This window comes from Camponotus vicinus, unplaced genomic scaffold, assembly GCF_025532165.1.
Source record: "Camponotus vicinus isolate PSW18456_S1 unplaced genomic scaffold, iyCamVici1.0 SCAF_7, whole genome shotgun sequence".
NCBI lineage: Eukaryota > Metazoa > Arthropoda > Insecta > Hymenoptera > Formicidae > Camponotus > Camponotus vicinus.
Genome location: NW_028141979.1, coordinates 7,440,326 through 7,461,495, shown reverse-complemented (window position 1 = coordinate 7,461,495; position 21,170 = coordinate 7,440,326). Strand labels below are relative to the sequence as shown.

Here is a 21,170-nt window from a genome sequence, read left to right as displayed (position 1 = left end):
ATTGAAAAAAAAACGGATGAAGCGCGCTCTCTTTGAGCCAGAATAACACGGCCGTATCATTTGTTCGCTGCAAATCTCCCATCCCTCTCATATAAACGCTCCGAAGCGATGTATTCTCCTCTGTGAAGCAAAACTAATCTAATGTAGACTGCGCAAAAATAAAATTTTTTTTCCATTTATTATATAAATATAAATTATTGTTTGAAGTTTGAGGACAAGAGGGATGAATCTTATCATTGGAAAAAAATATTGTCCCTTCAAATATGCGTTGCATGTAATTTTTAGGTAGAAAATCCAGGGAAGAGTTGATGACGTTAAATGTGGTGAAAGACTTACCTTACGTTTATTTCCGCCTTTTATTTTTTCGGTTTCTCACGCGTCTCTCCTTCGAAAACTTCGTTTTCCCGACTTTTCAACGATGTAGTGATCTAGAACAGAGGCCAATAACAGATAAAAGATTAGATTAGATTAGATTAGAAGCGTTGCAGGAGCATGTTACATATCGCAATCTTTACATATGTACAGTAGTTGAACAGAAAGATGTGTCTCGCGTACATAAGTTTTGATAACGCGAAGCTGTAGTCGAGTAGATTTGTGATTTATCAGTTAAATCTCAGATCTGATTCTTCTGCAGCGAGTTTTTCTATTTAAATACACAATAAATATATAAAAACGCGATGCAGTAAAAAAGGATTTTCAAATCATTATAAATAAAAATATCAAAATCTCTATATATTTTAAATAAATGGTTTATATATAACTATAGATTACGATTTTGATATCTTCTGAAAGGTAAATAGATAAATAAGCGAACAGAGAGATATTTTAGAGTGAACAAGATTTCAAGAGAGACCATTGTCTCTATAAAATATTTAATACTTTAAACAGCAATCTTTATATTTTTTATTGGAACTTTTTAATGGGTCGGAATATGATCATCTAAAAATATGCATTAAAAAGTTTGATTTACTTTGATACTTTTTTATTTCTTTTATTTTTTTCATAAAATCAGTAGTTTTCGAAAAAAAAAAATACATTATCGTGCATGACACGATGCTAAATAGCATAGGTTTCGAATTACGAGAAGTTAAATTTTTAAATAAAAATAAAATTAGAGTAAATGTTGGGAAAATTGAAACAAAAACAAAATTATAATAAAAACTAAAAACCTAACTTTTATCCCCATTTTTGGAGGAATGTAATTCCACAGGGTGGGATGCAGGAGTGTATGTTTATATGAAAAACCCCCCTTAATTTTCGACAAAGAATCATCTCCTAAAATTTTTCGCACTTATTAAGAAACACCCTGTATCTGTGAAATGTATGGGATTTTTAAAATAACATTATTTAACATAAAAGTATTTTAAAAATAACATAATTTAACGAATAACATAATTTAATGAAAGTTGAATAAAAGAACAAGATTAAAAACACAGATAAAAGAATAAGATAAAAAACACAGATAAATGTATATTAAAATGACATTTCAAAATCACAAAGTATGATGATTAATTAGTGTCTCTCTCTTAAATATCTCGATAACGTGGGATTCTTTTTTTTTCTTAGCAACGGTCAATTTTGAAGGAATTTTGGGAAAATTTCATCGACAGAGGCCGGCTTTAAAATGCGACACGCAAGAGAACTAATGCGCACAGATTTGTAGAACGTCGTCACGTAGTCTTCCGCATTCGAGTGCGCGGCGAAACAAGTTAATTAAGGGGACCACCCGCGGTAGCATCCTCGTTCTCTATCCTCAACGAGATTGGAAACGTGCCAAGTCCGGCACTTTCTCTCTTTCTCTCTTTCTCGAGGGTCGATTTGCCGCCTCGCCCATATCGCCCGCAAGTGATTCAACGTCGAGTCGACGGCTCCTGTTCTCGCAGCGATTTTTCCTTCTCTTTCTGTCGTAGAGAAGTCACAAATAACATCTTCGTTTGATCGCGGTTGATTAATTCATAAGATAAATGGAGAGAAAACGACCCGGCATTTTATTAGATATCTCGGAATGAGAGGAACAGAGAGGGAAGAGAGATGTTTTACATAATTGTAAGAGAAACAAAACCCCAGCATCTCTGAAATTTCTTTTTCATCAGAATGTCTAGCAGACTCGGAAAAAAAATTCCCTGACTTCTCCACATTTTCCAGAGCCAAGAATTATTTTTTCTTGACCGACTTTTCAGTATTACTTGTTTCCAAATGCAACATCACTACATTATAAGTCTATTAAATGATTGTCAATTCAATCAAAAGTCTGAATTATTTTTATCGAGAAACAAATAGACTTTAAATAAGGCCCATTACTCAATATTAAAAGAAGTCTTTATTTTATTTGCTGGTAAAGTGAAAATATAAATTATTATTTTATATAAATATAAAATATAAATTAGATAGATAAATCGATTTTTAACAAAAACATAAAATTAGCGCACTATGAGCAAAGATGAAGTTTACACTTATTTAAAAAAAATGTTGAATGATATGAAAAAATCTAGAAAAATTGTAAAAATTATATAAAATCCCTGACTTTTCTCTGACATTTCCAGAGTGAATTTATTCCCTGACAAATCCCCTTTCCCGGTTTTCCAGATTTTCCTGACCACTAGATAGACCTTGTCCATGTTATCTTTACCTCCACCTCTATTTCTATCTTTCATGTGCGATTTAAAGTTTGGTTTGAACTTTATGTGAGATATAGTCTTTCTCGCGTTAACTTCGTCTAAATTGTCCAATTACATAACGGGAGGATCCCGGTGAAGCAACGCGATGGCATCTCCGTTTAGTATCCGTGATAGAACTTGATGCCATATTTTACGAGCTCGTAAAGCGAACGATTAAGACCGCGGGTCATCGATGTGCTACCGCGTCCCGTCGTAAAATTGCTGCAAATTAAACATTTCACGGAGCTTGCCATCACGTCACGTTGTCATCTAAATCGAATGATGTCGCGAAATCGCCGAATCTTGCCAGACATCGACGTAAACCGGAAGTCTCACTTCTCTGGAGACTTTAGGAGGGATTCGGTCTCCCCGTCGACATTAAAATTCTCTCGAAAATTGGAACCAGCGATGACGAAACTCGTCGAAGCGACGACTGCGAAACTCGGCTCTCATTATAATGCCTGGGCTAGATTAGCGCGGCAAAGTTCATTAAGTTTGCGGGCCGTGTAGGATCCGGGACGATAAATATTTACGTAGCACTGAAGGGGAAATGTGGGTTACGTTTGCATATCGCGCCCGCGGAAAGGACACTGCGAGCCGTCCCGTCGCGAATGCTATGGATCGAGAACGACGAGGATACCGCGATAAGGGACTCCACTTCCTTCAAGAGTTACGCATTTAGTTGGCCGCTTTTATCGCTCGCTCTCGGCCATCGACTCGCGTTAACCCACGTTACAAATGTCACGTTTGCTCTGTGCACACGATTATTAATCGATTGCGCAAACGATATTCTTTCCTTTCTCTTGCGTAAATATCTTTCCACCGAAAACACCTTTTTCCTAAAAAAAAAAAATTTATTATTTTATTATTATTATTTATTATTTCTCCTTTTATTATTTCTCGTTGTATTTTCGCTGTCAAGATCGACAGGGTAAATCGAGCATCGATTATTAAATTGATACGAGGTACACGAACTCTAAGAAATGATCGATGACGACATAATTATTAATCATCCCGTACTTATCTCTCACGAGTGATATCTCTTGGAAATCGTACGAGGAAGCGAATGTGCAATCGCCGATTGAGATACGAGGAAAAGCTCTCTCGAGGAGGAGAGATATACGGTGGAAAAAAGTCTTTCCATGAAATATACTTTCTTTTCCACTCTCTCTCTCCCCGATACTTATCGACAGCTTCGATCGGACGATAAATGTGCTCGTCGAGTCTTCAAAAGAGAGTTTTCCCCGGAAGGACACTTACGAGGCACGTGTATAACCGGGATTCGCACGAGAGTAAAGGATCGCGCACCGAGAAATTCCGGGAATTCCGGGAATCCCGGCGTCTCCCTCGTCATTATGCGGGTAGCATCTGTATCCCCGCAGCTCTCGAATCTCGTCCTCGGAATGTCTCCAATATCCTATGATATTGGGGCAAATTAGAGATACTAGATATAGAGTTAAGTGCTATACGCGAAATGTTATATTAATATTTGTGCATATTGTAACGTAAATACCGAGCCTAATTGCATTTCGAGGATTCTATCCGTTTGCCTCGGGCCTTTTGCTCGCTGTCGTGCTCTCCAACTCGCGACGTCACGCGAACGAAGACTTACGTAGAGATTTTTACTGCAGAATTTAAATTATGTATGGACTCTTACAACAAAAAAGAAGGAAACAAAGAGAAAAAAAGAGTAATCGTTCCTCGCAAGTTTTTTGATGATGCTCAATACGATTTTAATTTCAGAAAGGCTTCATCACAGTTTGAGAAACTTGGAACTAAAGAAAGAGCAATTTTAATGTAATTTATCATCTAAAAAATTCTTCATTTAAAAGTCATTTAGATCTAAGATACATGACGTACTAGAAAAGTTTTATTCTGTTTAAAACTAAATATTGTTATAATTGTAAACCAATTTCTCGTTAAAATTAAAATATTAGTAAGATTTTCAAAATTAAATTATTATTTAAATTTTTATTAAATTATTATTTTCTTAATTAATAATTATTATTATTTTATTAATATATTATATTCTATAGTCGCCATGTGTGTATGTATTCGTCAATTTTAATAAAATTCTTTATAACTTTGAAAAATTTCTAATTTAAATTTTTAATTTTTCTAATAAAATTTTTCTTATTTTGTTTGCCATATTAATTTTTCTTTAATTTGTATTTAGACTTGAAAAGTCTTCAAATTTGAATAAAGAATTGAAAAACATTCAATTACCCGTTATTTTTAATGATTTAATTTATGCCATTTCATCATGAAAACTTTTATTAGCTTTAATCTTCACAATAAATTTTTCTCGAGTACTAAACTGTCTTAACAATATTCTTGATTTTGAATGGACTAAAACTTTTCCACAAGATACCGTGCAACATGGTAAAGTTAAAATCCTTCTTTACAATTTTAATCCCTAAATTATGTAATAACGCATTTCTGAAACATTAACAGTCGTATTAAGTGCAAAAATTACAAGAAATAATTATTTAAAAGAAAAGAAAATATGAATTATTTATATTATATAAGAAAATAAATAATTACATAATAATTATTTATTAATATATTATTTATTATTATTTATTACCATTAATATATTATTTATTATTAATAATTATATAATAATTATTTATTTTCTTTTGAATTTAAAAAAAGCTAATGTTTTTAAATTACATCTTATAAATATATAATTTCTGTTATATTACACGCGTGACATTTCCAGATTCCAGATCTTATCAACTCGGTTACAATATCCAGATTTTTCTCTTCCGTTGACGACGAAACTGACGTTGTCGTTACACGAGATAGCACGAATGCACGACACACCGAGATGCGTATTTTTGTCTCCCCTCCTCTCCCTCCTCCTCCTCCCCTCGCCTCGCGTCTTTGCTCGTCGCATTCGGCAAATGAATGACTTACCTCGCGTACGATCGTTTATTCATGCGCCGCTCATAAATGAATCATCGTGCACATTCACTCGCGCTCCTCCAGCAAACGAGTCTCCAGTTCAACGACAATTACGCTCGCTTTCCGCTCACCTTGACGACCCGAGGGTCCCCCCAAGGACGTCTTGGACGTCTCTCTCGCGTTCCTTCCCGCCGCTTCACTTTACGCTCGCATTCCATTTCCTTTTTACGCGTCCATTCGAATTATTTAGCAAGAAAGCGCTCTGAATTTTTTGCAATTTTTCACGCTTCACGTCGCGACGTAGGCTTCGAAAATTTTGCACGGATTTGGAAATGTTTTGAGGTATCTAAGGTATGTATTCTTGATAATACACGCTATAAATGTTGATTAATTTTTCATATCATATGCGCGCTTTTACACCTCAAGATGTTTATTATACTTCTGTAAAAAATATCGAAAAAAGTCCATATTTCAAATGTAATTTTATTAGAATTTTTGAATTTAAATATATCCAACATTAAAAATTACAAACTAGCAATGAAAAAATTAATAATTGAATTTTTAATTTTTAATTGAATTAATAATTGAATTAATAAATGAATTAATAATTGAATTAATGAATTAATAATTGAATTAATAAATGAATTAATAAATGAATTAATGAATTAATAATTGAATTAATAAATGAATTAATAAATGAATTAATAATTGAACTTTTGTTAGGAAAACCGACTCCAACTTTGAAACTAACGTTATTGAAGATGCATTTTTAAAAAGTAATATTAATATACAGGGTGTTTCTTAATAAAAAAAAATTTAGGAGATGATTCTTTGTCGAAAATTAAGGGGGATTTTTCATATAAACATATACTTTTACATCCCTTCTTGTAGAATTACACTCCTCCAAAAATGGAAATAAAAATTAGGTTTTTATTTTTTTCTCAAATTTGGAGCAAGTTAAAGAAATAAAATTAGGTGGATATTTTCTACTAGTAAAGAGGTTATTTATTAATATTTTTTCAGCCTCCCGTATGTTATAAGGGGATGAAACTAGCAAACTCCCTATTCAATTTTTATTAAAACTTCTTAATGTTTATATGAAAAACCGCCCTTAATTTTCGACAAAGGATCATCTCCTAAAATTTTTCACATTTAAGAAACACTCTGTATATAAAGTAACATATAACATATATTTTTTGTTATATCTTTGTCTTTTCTATACAAGATTTATATAAGACTTATCGAGTTAATACAGTAGAGAATCCAATCGACTGCGTTACATAAATATTCTCTAGCTTAGCTCGTAATTATTGAAAATCAACACTTGATTAAAAGTGTAGGAATATATACATGTATAAGACATTTTAATATGAACAAAAAGTTTTTCTAAGAGACACACAAACTGCCGTGTGTAAATATACGAGTATGTATGTATTGGTTAGAAACTTTAGTCTCTTTGGAAGAACCGAGCAACTAAGATAGTAGAGGAGAAAATGACAACAGAGAGCGAAAGAGCTCGCGAGCTGAGGGGAAAATAACATGAGGCGAGAAAGGTAGAAGGGAAAGGAGAGCATCAAATATTTACGCTTTCCTGGTCGGTACTTCGTCGTCGTCGTCGTCGTTGTCGTCGTTACGAAAAGAAGCCTCAGAGAAGAATCGACCGAAGACAAACTCTTTACATTACTGACAAGTATCGCGCGGGCGAAACTTTAATAAAGTATTCAACAGAGCAGCGATAGAGCGGGTAATAAATCCGCGGCTTAGTTATTATTTATGCCTTCTCTTGTCACATTACAGAGTGATAGGAAAGTAATGGAATATAAAATGCCCCTGGTTCTCGTACGTATGTGAAAAAGATTCTCAAACGGAATCTTTAAACGAGCGAACTAATGCGATTCCTCCACCGAAGACCTCGCTGATAATTCAACGTAATTTCCCAGATAATGAAATCATGATAAGTCATTCAGTGATTAAAAATCACTGTTATCGCGTAGCTTATAATCCATTGATTAATTTCAACTACAGCGCATCACATTTTATGCGATAATTTTGCAACAACAATTAATTATCGGAAAATCCTTACAATAATTTACGATTTAATTTCTATTTTTTTTTACATCATATTCTTTCGATATTTTCTTCAATTAATATATTTCGATTCGATTTATATCTTCAAGCTACCTCTCTTTTTTTCACTGCGTCTCGCCTTATTTATTCTCGATATTATTCGACTCGAGGGACCAATTTGCGGCTTTCTGTCAGAATCGTCACCGAATTCGCGACGAAAACACAGGAGAATATTTTCGTAATCAATTCGCAAATCATAAACAAGGAAAAGATGCCATCCGAAATATGTAGATCCACTATCTACCGCTTCATAAAGGAAAAAAAGGGGAAATTGTACGTTTCTTGAAGCAAACAGCTGCAACTATTCGCACGTGAATATCGACACGATGTCGGCGAATGATGATGCTAACGATGACAGGGGAGGGTGCTGCTCAAGGGGACGGTGATAAATTGAAGGCGCTTCCCTTCGCCACAAAAACCGGAAGGAAAAATCACGAGGGGGCGAGTCGTTCCTCTCCCGGACTCATTCGACTGAAAATATGTATTTTGCGAGGCGACGACGACAAAGATGTATGTATATCGATTAACCTGACAAATATTACAACGCCGGAGAGAGATCAGCGATCTCTATTTCAAATTCATGAGAACGCGCCTTTATATTTCTCGCTAATAAATATTGAAAAATGCCGAGTCGCTTGCTCGCAAGAGTTTTTACGTCGGAATTTCAAATGGAAACCACACAATAGTATCATCAGTATATAAAAGTTTCAGTTTCTCGCGAGACAAAACGTTCTTCTCTCCAAAGTAAACTTGATCATCTTTCGACGATCAAGTATGTCGTTAAAGCGACATGATTTTGGTACAAGAATATGCTTCAGTTATCGCAATTTTTCAACAAAATTCGAATGCAAATATCGGTATAAAAGATACAAGGTCCAAGATATCGGATTGAAAACATGTTTTCCGATTTTTGATCCGTTCGACTTTTAAACTCTCCGCATTCGGTCGAGATGAGATTACGAGAGACGGCTTTTCTCACCCCGAGAAAAACGTAGAAAATCAGATATATGCCCCTTCGAGATTGCATAATACTCTGCTTTCCCGACGCGAGCTGTCGCAAAAATGAAAAATGTTGACATAAAAGCGGCGCGCATCGAACGCATCAAACATTCCGGTTGAATAAAAGGACACGCGCGCTTCTCGAGAGGAATCTGTTGAAGGAAAACACGATGTAACGCTTCTCTCCGGGAGACACCTTCGGAAAGGATCGTAAAAATATCTTAGCGAAAGTGATCTGACAAAGCAACTTCGACTTGTTGATGATGAATTCTCTCACAAAGGCTCGATTATCGTCGACGCACGAGAAGCAACGTTGAAGCTAATCGATCGCAACGTGAACGAGGCGCTCTGTCTCTGGCGAATTGCGTCGCATCGTGTATTATAACGTATCGATCACGATCTGCATCGGGCAGCGAGGTAATTATTGTCGACCTTCGTAGCAAAATGCCTAACCTATCTCTACCTATGCATCGTGCATATATGTATGATAACCGGCGATAATCGCGGGACGTGTAACGAGACAATTAAGCCCGCAGGAAGCCCGTAAGAGGCGACCACTCGAAATTTAATTGGCGGCATCGCGATATCCGTGCGCCCGTTTTCAAGTTAAATTCGAATCGATTAGCTTAATATCGCGACGCAGATAAACAAGCTGGCGACGATGCTCGTTACATTGAAAATGCATCGCGAGAGATACGTCATGTAGACAGAAAGTTACATAATATCCTCTCGATCTGTCTGATCCGAGGCAAAAATTTAACGGACGCGGCAGTCGATTTATGTTATTTATTCATTAAATGTTTGTAAATATTAATAAATTTCCGCGGAAAATTTTGCGCTCTTAAAAATCAATATTTTAAATTTAAATTAGCAAAATCCAAAAAAAAATGTTATATAGGTATTGATATTTTTTATAAAACAAATTAGAAAAATTTTACGTTTATACATATTACATATAATTATTATAAAAATATTATATAATTATTGTATAAATATTATATAATTATTATATAAATATTAAATAATTATTATATAAATATTATATAATTATTATATAAATATTATATATTATAAATAATTAATTTATGTATATTTTAAAATAATTTTTTTATTATTTATTTCTTTACAAAATAGCATTCGTTAATGTAACTTTATTGAATTATTATTTTTTTAAATCTTTTTTTCAGCAATTATAATAAAGAATGAAATAACCAATAAATAGTCTCTCTCTCTCTCTCTATTTCTTTTTCGTAACAAAATCTAAATTATTGCTAGAGAAAAATTGAGTTGATATCACGAGGGAGAGGAAACCCTATTATCGATTCGAGCTTTTCCAGCCTGTACGAAGAATTCCGAGGCGCGCAAACGATATTGCGAGACTTAAAGGGGCGCCTGGAGCGAGAGCGGCGACGGAAAATTCCTTATCTCCGTGTAAGATGCACGTTTCGTAAAAATCAAAGGCTGCCTTGGCCGCATCGCGAGGAGGAACGGGAGGAGGAGAAGTGGAAAATAATTGGCGGGGTCGCGCGACTGACGGCGAAGGCGAAGGCGAAGGAAAAACGCGGCGAAGTCGTTGTCGGCGAGAATAGAAGTTGTAACGTTCGCGACGGAAAATCAAATTCCTTTGTATGCTCACCAGGAGAGAAAGGGAGAGGAAGAAAAAAGGATCGTTCTTATACTCGCCGGACGATAAAGGACGAGAGAAAAGACGTAACATCGGCTTTTATCGCGGAACCGCGACAAGATGGCCGTTGATATCGTAAACTCGCTATGTGTAACAGCGTATCGGACAGATAACGCAACATACTTTTCTAGATATTTTTTCTAGTCGTATAAAAAAATAGCGAATAATTTTCACAGACAGTTGAAACGTTCTTGTTCTCTCCTTTTCTTCCTTTCCGTGATGTAAAATGTTATTTTTTTTATTGATATTTCCCAGCAAAAACACCAAGTAACAATTATATAACTGCTTTGTACTGTTATGTAACTGTTACATAACATGTAACAGTTATATTGTTGAGTAGGAAATTACAACAGTTATATAACTGTTACTTGGTGTTTGCTGACACGCTCGAAGGAAAAAAAATATAAAGAGAGAGAGAGAGAGAGAGAGATTTAAATAAACCTGAAGAATTTTTTTCGTGCATATTTTGCATAGATTTACGTGGAATATTATTTTCAATAAATATACCGAAAAAATTGGATTAAAAATTTAAAATGGAATATGTACTTAAGTTTCTCATCGCGCAACACGACTCTCATTAATATTGCACGTGGATCGAACGCGAAGTAATTTGCGCGCGAAACAAAAGTGCTAAAGATAACTCGTTAGCATCTGAGGACGAGGCAGGCAATTAGTCATATCAAACGGGAACTTCGTGTAGTTCGTTCCTATGAACGTCACGTCTCGCCTACGTGGAAGGCAATAAGCTCCGTTTCCATCGCGATATCGATAATTTGATCCCTCGGCGGCTGTTTCAATCTCAAAGTCGTCAATCAAAAGCGACATCTGGAAGACTACGCCAATCGAAAGAACTCGAAAACCCTCTTTGTTAAACTAAATAAAAAATACTTGTGTAAATGTCAGGTACAACGACACGCAGAAAATTTGAAACAAAGATCGATCTTAACCGCACGTTCCTCGTCTCCCTTGGCGAACGCAAAAAGGGAGCATTCCGTTTCGGGGAGGGAAGAAACGCGCGAATATATTGTACGTCGTTTCTCTCTCCTGCTCTCGACGGAAACGAACATAGGACACTTTTCGTTTCGAGTTTCCGTTCGAGCCGCGAGATATATTTAGCTACCGTGACATTTTTCCTCAGGGCTGTCGTTTCGTCCTCGTGTATCTTTCATCCGTCTCGTGTTGATTTGCCAAGTGAAATAGAGAGATGTTGCAGAAAATGGAAAAGTTATTTCTCGTTAATATAAATATTTTTTTCATTCTTTACGAGATACAAAATCCGTAGAAAGAAGCATATCTGTTTCCGATAAAAGTTACATTGTTTTTTTATATAATTAAAATTATATATATAATTAATAATAAATTATATTATATAATTAAAATTAAATCTCTAACTGTCAAATAAAATGACACGACTTGCTAATGTATAACTATATATAACATATATATAACTGTATATAACATATATATAACATATATATAACATATATATATAATTAATATCGTGGTTTATTCAATCTTTTTGTCGATTAAAATATTCATCATGCACGTATAAATATATATATCCACATCCAGCTCTCTCTTATAAAAAAAAATGCTACAAAAAATTACATGATATATTCTCATATTTTATTTTACATAACAAAATCATATTGTTCTCTTTCATTTCGTTCTAGTAAACGGAAAAAATCTGTAATTACGTGAGTGTATAATATATATATATATATATATATATATATATATATATATATATATATATGTATGTATGCTATTTGATTTAAAATGAAATTTTCGAGTCCTATGGACCAAGTGTAATATATCGAGATAATGAACAATCCGTTATTAATCCATTGTTGCCGCATATTATTCATTACGCTGCGCTAATTAATTCTAACAAACAATTCTCCAACACGTCCAACGGTATCAAATATCTCTATTCGACTAGAAACCCAAATTCAGACCGCCTATTAAAATTTAATGGATCATTAGGTAAACGATTATTACATAAATTGAGCGTCAATGATAGTTTCGGATATTTATTTCAGTGAAACGTTTCAGCTAGTTTGTACGCTCGAGGATCTCATTTACATCGGTTTAATATGCCATGTTTACAACTTATTGAATATCATATGTTTATCTATCTATATTTGGTTAGCAACAATTTGCGAATTTCAGTATTTTATGCGTTTGATATCGCGAATTAATGCGATTCTTGCAAAAAAAATATTCACACGAACAAACGCATAAGTTTTATCTGCGATTCGAATCTTAATTGCATAATCGATAATATTTATCGTTCGCAACTTAAGAATTTAATTAATTTCTACTTTGTTATTTACCACGTAGTACTTTCTGCTATCAATATCTTTTCTATTTTATTCTATATTATTCTTCGAGAGAGAAATACAATGCGAGAGATATCAAGATGTCAAAGGAAAGGATAATAAACAGACGCATGTTTTGCTTGCTCGAATTATCACATATTAAATCCATATCACAACCTCCGACTAACCCGTATTTATGCAATTTATCCGCTACCGTTTCTACAGAAAAGCTACACGTGTACGCGATGAAAATATCTGCCGTTGTGTGCTTATGACGTGGACTACATTCGCGTTTTTTTTTCTCAACTATACACAATCAGAAATATTAAAACGTAGAAATGGCAATCACGATGATTAAACAACGTTATGGATTATAACAAAATTTTGCACAACGAAAGAAAAGACTATAATAATATAAAATATTTTTTAAAATAAAAATTACGCCACGAATTTATTATTATATAATATACTATATCAATATTTATAATTATATATTAATATTATATAATATTATATAAAATAATAATTATATAAAATAATAATTAAAAAATCCAATTAGCATCCGTATTTGTATAAAAAAAAAAAAAATACGAAAGTTTCAGAATCTTTCATTATTATTCCAAGAGTCAATATTTTTTCCGACATTCTTATATTTACTATTTTTCTCTAAAATAAAAAAAATATAATCAAGTATGCAGTTTCGGAAAATTCTCCAGTTCACGAGGTCTGTCGATGTAATCATCGAGGTGTCCAAGGATGATACGCAGCAAAAGTGGCTTGGAGCAAATACGATTCGTCAGAATGAGTTTGAGAAGGCGATACCGCGATATATCGAAAATTACAGAAGGAAGAATCGAAAATTCGAACGTCGCCATCGCTTGTCGTCCCGCAGGGAAACAAATTTCAATTATCGCTCGTTCATTAAGCGGCTTAAGATCTCCTTGGCCTTCCATCTGCGAGGGAGAACAAGGAGGCCGGGAAGATGAAAGAGAGAAAAAGAGAGAAGCAATGATGGATCGATGAGGGGACGGAAAATGTACATGGGACTTCTGTCCATCGGTCAACTCGATCAATATATCCGGCAGATCTCGCGCGAATCCGCAACCCGACCAGATGCATTTCTGCCATTCGTGTGCAATTGAAGAGAGAACGTCACGTGTGCCGAGAGAGAGGCGTTCAGAAATTCGGCCGCACGTGTATGCGCGTGTGTGGGTGCGACGCGATTGCGGTAAAACGAGGTAAACGGAGTAGAGAACGAACCGTTAATCGCTGCAGTTTAGGTAATTGAGTCTTTTGCCGAGAATAACATTTCGTCACGTACGCTATTGGTGAAATTTTTGTTAATCTTATGCGGAAAATTATTATTTAAATTTGCATTGAATTAATATGAATTTGATAAATGCGTTATTAAAGGGCGTTTCTTAATAAGTGCGAAACATTTTTAGGAGATGACTCTTTGTCGAAAATTAAGGGGGGATTTTCTATTTATTTTTTAGGTTTTTTGGTTTTTATTATAATTTTGTTTTTGTTTCAATTTTCCCAACATTTACTCCAATTTTATTTTTATTTTAAAATTTAACTTCTCGTAAGTCGAAACCTATGCTATTTAGCATCGTGCTGTGCACGATACCGTATTTTATTTATTTTTTTTTTTGAAAACTACTGATTTTATGAAAAAAATAAATGAAATAAAAAAGTTTCTAAATAAATCAAACTTTTTAATGCATATTTTTAGATGATCATATTCCAGCCCATTAAAATGTTCTAATAAAAAATAATGGTTGCTAGTTTCATTTCTTTATAACAATACGAGAGGCTGAAAAAATATTAATAAACAACCTTTTTACTAGTAGAAAATATCCACTTAATTTCATTTCCTTAACTTGCTCCAAATTTGAGAAGAAAATAAAAACCCAATTTTTATCCCCATTTTTGGAGGAGTGTAACTCCACAGGAAGGGATGTAAGAGTATATGTTTATTTGAAAAACTCCCCTTAATTTTCGACAAAGAATCATCTCCTAAAATTTTTCGCATTTATTAAGAAACATTCTATATATTGAGCGCGATGAAAGATGTAACGAAAGCGATAAAATCACCAGGGAATAACCCGATAATTCAGTTTTCGTGATTTACATCGATATTATATAAATAATTTATTATATATATTATATATATATATATATATATAATATATATTATTATATATATAATTCGGAAATACAACAATTATGTCTCGCTTTATCTAAAAAGGTATAATTGCACATTACTTTGCTGTGGCTATATAATTATAAACTCATTAAAATCAAATTTATCCCAAGCTAGTGAGATTCCGGGATACTTGAATTAAGCAAATCATATATATTTTTCCTCTTTATTATATAAATTTATTAAATTATGTAATATTATTATCCTTTTTATTAAATTTCCAGTAAATTATTTTGCTTCACGCAAACGCAAAATTTCAATTAATATAACTCCCTATATGTATATATATACACACACACGCACGTGCACGTGTATTATAACACTCGCATTAATTTTGCAGACGTTACCGGCACTGTACTAACACAAATATCAAGGCAGCTTACTGCACATATGGCGGCGTTTGTCGTCACGTTCCCGTACGGGTTTTGCATTTTTCATTTTGTACACAGCCGGCCGTACGTGCGTCAAAACACAAGCAAATCAAATGGATCGGAGTGACTCTCGAAAACGATCCGATATTAAAGCGCCCATCCACGTGACATCAAACATTCATGTGACATCGTGTCCGCAAAAGTGTGGAAGAATTTGCTACGTTTCGTCAATAAGATTGAAAAAATTAACCAAATAATTTTAATTAAAAATTTTCATAATTAAATTTATATATAAATTAATATAAAAATTTTATAATTATTATTAATATAAATTATTATTAATATAAATTTTATAATTAAATTAAATTTTATAATTAAGTAATTATGTAATAAAATCCTAATGTATAACTGTCTTACATTTTCTCTTACATATTTCGCGTGTGTCAGATTGAAAGTACGATCCAAATTAATTCTAATAATTAAATAATTATGTAATATGAATATCATAATATAATGTCTTGTATCTTTAGTCTCCTATATATTTCACGTACATCACAACATAGTTCAAAAATACTTTCATCCTACTACATTTGCATTTTACTCCAACATCCGTTCGACATAGTTTCTACCTCGCCTTCTCATTTCCCGGAGCGGATAAAAATTGCCGAGGGGAGAGGTAAAAATTGCCAAGGGAGAACTGGAGGGATAACGAGAGAGTATGGGCCATAAAGTAGATCGTAAAGACGTTCGTATTCCCCTCGACGCGAAAAATCCGAGGCCGCGAAGCGCGGGATGCGCGATGGCGAATTGGCGAGTTCACCTGCGGCAAACCAGGGGTGCATCGGATGCAGCAATGATCAATAATCTCGAACCGCACTCGGAACACATCGACCCGTCAGATCTTGGGTCGGTCTCCACCTCTGTCCATCCATCCATCTCTCTCTCTTTCTCTGTCTCTCCTCCGAGAGGACTGACACGTGCGTGCTTGAGACACGCGTTCTGACAATGAGATCCTCATATCAACAGATTACCCCATTCGTAGGAGAATCGAAGTAATTATGAATACGATATTAATGTTAATATATTATTAGATGTGAGTAATAAGTCAATTTCTTACTTGTGTTAGGACTAGAAGTTATTGCGAAATAATTCGTCTTCCGAACTGTATCTTCGATTAATCCTCGTGGCAGTTTTCACAAAGTCCTACGAATAAATAACATTTCAATTAATATATAAATCAATATTACATGTTTAAATTAATATAATAAATATACCGTCCTACTTTATCATAAATTTTAGATGGCCGTATTAATCTTGCGATGAAAAATGTCTCCGGCGCAAAATATTTTACAAAAATATCCCCGAATTAGAGAGATTCGTGTTATATAAATACGAGAATTTATCAAAAGACCAACACGGTCGCGAGAGCGACATTTTGTCGCTGAACGTAATTTTTTTTCTTTTCTTTTTTTTTCATGAGAACATCAAAGTTTCGTACATATGCGGGCCATAAAAACGTCGGCCGTTATCGCACGCACGTTTCGTAAATTCAGGCCCGCCTCGGGCGGACTCGCTCGCTCGTAGCATCGTTATCGAATGCAAAACGGCTGTAGGCACGACAGGCGAAACCGGCGGGCGTGACGATAGTAGCTATCCGCAAACAATGCCTCAATGGCCACGATTAAGCGCGGCGACCGTGCATCGCGAAGCGCATTATCTAAGCAATAACCCTAGGCAATCAGCCTAAACGGCCCACCGCATCCTGGGATCTCTACGCGAGTCTCTCATGAAAGCGTAATTCAGACGGCAAATTGCACATATTGAAGCCGCCGGAGGTATCCGTGCCATCATCCGACACCATTTTCAGGCCCTCGAATTTCGAGAAGGCACTGGAGAAAAAAAGCAATGGTCGATTAGTGCATCGTGATCGAGGACGATCGTTATTTTGCCTCGTAGCTTCGGGAAACGAGGGGAGGATGAGGCTCGATGTTGTTCGCCGTAAAAAGAGGAAGCTGCAATAAGTATTTTGCTAGGTTCCAATAACGATAGTATGGAGTTCCTCGAATGAAGAGAATCAAGAGAGCTCCTTTGAACGCGCGCTTAATCCCTTTTTATCACGTCGTCCGACATTTATGTCGAGGACAAGGGAGGGCAAAACTAATTTTCCCTTGCAACAAGTGGTAGAAAAATCATTGTGTTTCACGCTTCTAAAGGTGCGCTCGAATTGAGAGGTTTTATCGGGCAACCTGCTTTAAAAAGTCCTGATATTTGAAACGAAAAATCCCTTGAAAAATCCTTGTTTCCCATTATCAATTACACCAAAAATAAAATGTAAAAATTAAAAAATAAAATGGTAATTTTAACATTTTTCACATGTCCCAGAAAGTCCACTCTAAATTTTAAATTAAAATAACTCATTCGTTATGTTACTTATTGACAAACTAAAAATATTAAATAATTGACACAATACTTTACATTTATTTTTGTTATTGTGATTTTAAGTGTAATGTAAAAATAACATACAAATTAATTAAAAATTACATAAAAAAATAGTTACAATAAACTCTTAAGAATTGTTGTAGGACATTAGCATATAATAGTAATTATTTTAACTTAAATTATTTGCAGTAGAAACATTTGATTTTAGTAAATTTGATTATTTTGTATGTCAAAATTCAAGATTATTTGAAGATTTACTTAAACTTTTCTTAGAATGTTAAACTGACTTTGAGACATGTTGATTGTTTAAAATGATTATGTTAAAAATACTCAAAATAATATTCCATTTCTAAGAGACATATACAAAGTATTAAGTTATGAAGGTGACATAAATGTAACACATGAAAACGTTATAAAAATAATAACATATAAGTTGTATGTTTTTTACTGTGTTCACCGCATAATTAGTGTCTTACAAATATAGGAAATTAATATTCTCGTAATGTTTATGAAATTTAGAAACGGGAAAAGTACGTCCAGCTTTCTTGATTACGATTTCAATTCCGAGTACTTCATCGAAATATAGAAATATGCAGACACTCGACCTTGATAAGATCTACGAAACGGAGCTTCGCGTCATTTTAAAAATAAATGGCTCTTATAATGACACGTAATGATGCGCGCGTAATTTCCCATAAAAAAAGGAATAATCGTTATAATACCCGTTAAACACACGCGAAGAAACTGACAGTACAGTGAGTGACACCGAAGGAGGTCGCGTGATTGCATGTCGCGATCATTATTGCCCCCTCCGAGTAATTTTCGCAAGCGGCCGGAAAAAGACAGAGGAGAGAAAGAAACAAAGAGAGAAAGAAAGAAAGAAAGGAGACGCGGAGAGAGAAAGAGCCGGAATGCTCGTAAAAATTCGCGAAGTCGGATAAACGTCGACCCCTAATGCGGGTCCCTAAAACCGAATCGGCGCGAATAATAGGGCCCCCATGAAAAACGTTGCGGCCTCCTTTTTTTCAACCGAGATTAAGCGTTATTAATAGCCGCAGTTTTAAATATACGAAAAAGAGAGAGAAAGAGAAAAATCGCAGAATCACACGTGTCCTTATTTCGATCGCTATCCGGATTAAATATGCAAGATATTCCTTCTGCTATTTATACATGATGTAAATTTTTGATAAGGAAAAAAAATTCCCGTGAAAAAAATAAATGACGAGCTCCGGTCTCTTGCTGATTCATTATCAGCGTATTGTCATTTTATAGGCATTTAATTATTTTAGTTTTAATTAGTTTTAATTATTTTAGTTTATTTTAATTATTTAATTATTTTAATTATTATAAGACAGGAAATATGTTTGAAAATTCTCTATATAAAAAAATACATGTTCTCACAGATTAAAATATTTTTGCCGTGATAATTCAAGTCTCGTTTCAAAAATTTTTAAGAGGAAACAAATTAATTACTCTCTCAAGATTTCTTGATTTTTTTACGATATTGTGTTAAACAAAATTAAAAGATGCAATAAGTTATGAAAGATTTATGTCATAATTGAAAGAATGTAATTTTTAGGAGCGATGCACGGTTGCTAAATTTGTTTGCGAATAAGTTTGAGATTTTTCAAATCTTTATCTTTTTCAACAGTGAGAAGACATCCTTGAAAACTTTTCAGATCCGCCCTTGAATCTAAGTAGAGACTACCTATGTGGTCTATCATGCCCTACGTCCACGTCGCTCACCCTCTTGTTATTTTAAAACTATCACGTCCCCACATCCCCGGTATAATCTCCTCTTAATCGTTTAATTTAGTTTGAGAAAAACACGTGGAAATCTCTATCGAGAACGTTACGATCGTGAAGCTAAACGCGTGAGAGATTTTAACGGCTTCGAATTCCCTTCGGGGATCGTCCTTCGCGATTTACGAACGCGAAAGTGTTGTTTACGATCAGGTAAACGCCAGCAACGCGTATAACTTCGCTCTTCGTTCATATTTAAAGGACACCCCGTGTAACGCGGCCGTATCGAGGGTAGGCGCTGGAATAGCCGAAGAAAATCGAAGGGCTCTATTCTTAGGGCCTGCGAGCGACCCGATGCATATGCATAGCGCGTATATTTACGCATATGTTACGCGTGTCACGAGCAAGTACATTATATACGCGTCATATGCCTAGATATGCGTCTGTGTGCGTTACTTATTATTATCTTATCTTCGAACGCGTATATTATACGTACTCTCTCTCTCGCATGCGCGTATATTGCATATATTACGCGTATTTATTGCGCGTATCAGACATTACGCGCGTATATTATGCGGTTATTACACATGCGACGTAGATTCGTATGTAGGTAGATGCGCACGTGGCGCTGAAACTTTCTATTGTTCGACTCGTTGTAAAGTTTCGTGACACCGTGTCATAAATTTACCCGCTGGTTCGCTTTCACGTTTCACCAAACGGAGAAACGTCACAGATTGGGACGGGAAAAAAAGCGATATTAAAATTAAAGTGGAGCAAGTCTGCGACATGCGTATTTACATGATGCAAAAGCGACGCGATCGCGTAGTCCGATGCAGAAACGATTATTCTCTATCTGTGCAATTTTACCAGGCAATTAATTCAAGATTAATTAAATTCATTGCTCAGAGAAGACGAAATCATGCATCATTAAGTTACGATCGCAAAAAGAAGCACACCTAAGCAACTAAGAAACGAACAGCTGATTGTCAAAAACAAGTTGACAATCAGCTGTTCGTTTCTTAGTTGCTTGGGTGTGCTTCTTCCTGCGATCGTAACTTAATGATGCATGATTTTGTCTTCTCTGAACAATGAATTTAATTAATCTTATAATTAATCTTGAATTAATTGCCTCGTAAAAGTTGACAAATGAACAGCTGATTGTCAAAAACAAGTTGACAATCAGCTGTTCGTTTGTCAACTTATTTTTGACAATCAGCTGTTCGTCTGTCAACTTGTTTTTGACAATCAGCTGTTCGTTTCTGTTAGTTGCTTAGGTGCGCTTCAGTTGACAATCAGCTGTTCGTTTCTTAGTTGCTTAGGTGTGCTCCTTCCACGCGACTTTTATCGATATATTCATACGTTGGAAGAGACGCAATCGATCGACAAATTGCGAAAGACGCGGAATTAATTAGCCGACGCGCGGCCCGCGGTTTATCGGTTTTCGATTAAGGGTATTGGAGAGATGCGCGCAAATCTCGCTGCGGAGGAACGCTTTCGGAAATGCGTTATGGAAATGCGCGTGATGCTTCCTCACATGTCGGCTAAGCGCGTCCTACTCGTAGATTCGCAGAACGAAGAGCGGGTCGAGTTTGTCGAGAGTTTAGAGTCTCTCTCTCTTGCCCTTGCCCGATATAGAGTACAACTCAAACTGCTTCCCAGTTCCTGAGAGCAATTACTCCCGTCGGCTATAATTACACAGCACTCGGCGTGTTGCGA

At 35.0% G+C, this 21,170-nt stretch overlaps 1 protein-coding gene across 4 annotated transcripts in view; it reads right to left on the bottom strand.

Annotated features, from left to right (window-relative positions):
- Pde9 (phosphodiesterase 9) overlaps positions 1 to 21,170 on the bottom strand; it is a 216,797-nt gene that overhangs the window by 104,348 nt on the left and 91,279 nt on the right. For 3 of the 4 annotated variants that reach the window (XM_083104397.1, XM_083104400.1, XM_083104396.1), the window contains exons 3-4: positions 16,390 to 16,475; positions 337 to 428 (exon numbers count right to left, since the gene is read on the bottom strand). The gene's annotated coding sequence lies outside the window, so the exon portion shown is untranslated. The remainder of the gene's footprint in view (positions 1 to 336; positions 429 to 16,389; positions 16,476 to 21,170) is intronic. The other variant, XM_083104398.1, reaches the window with a different exon arrangement.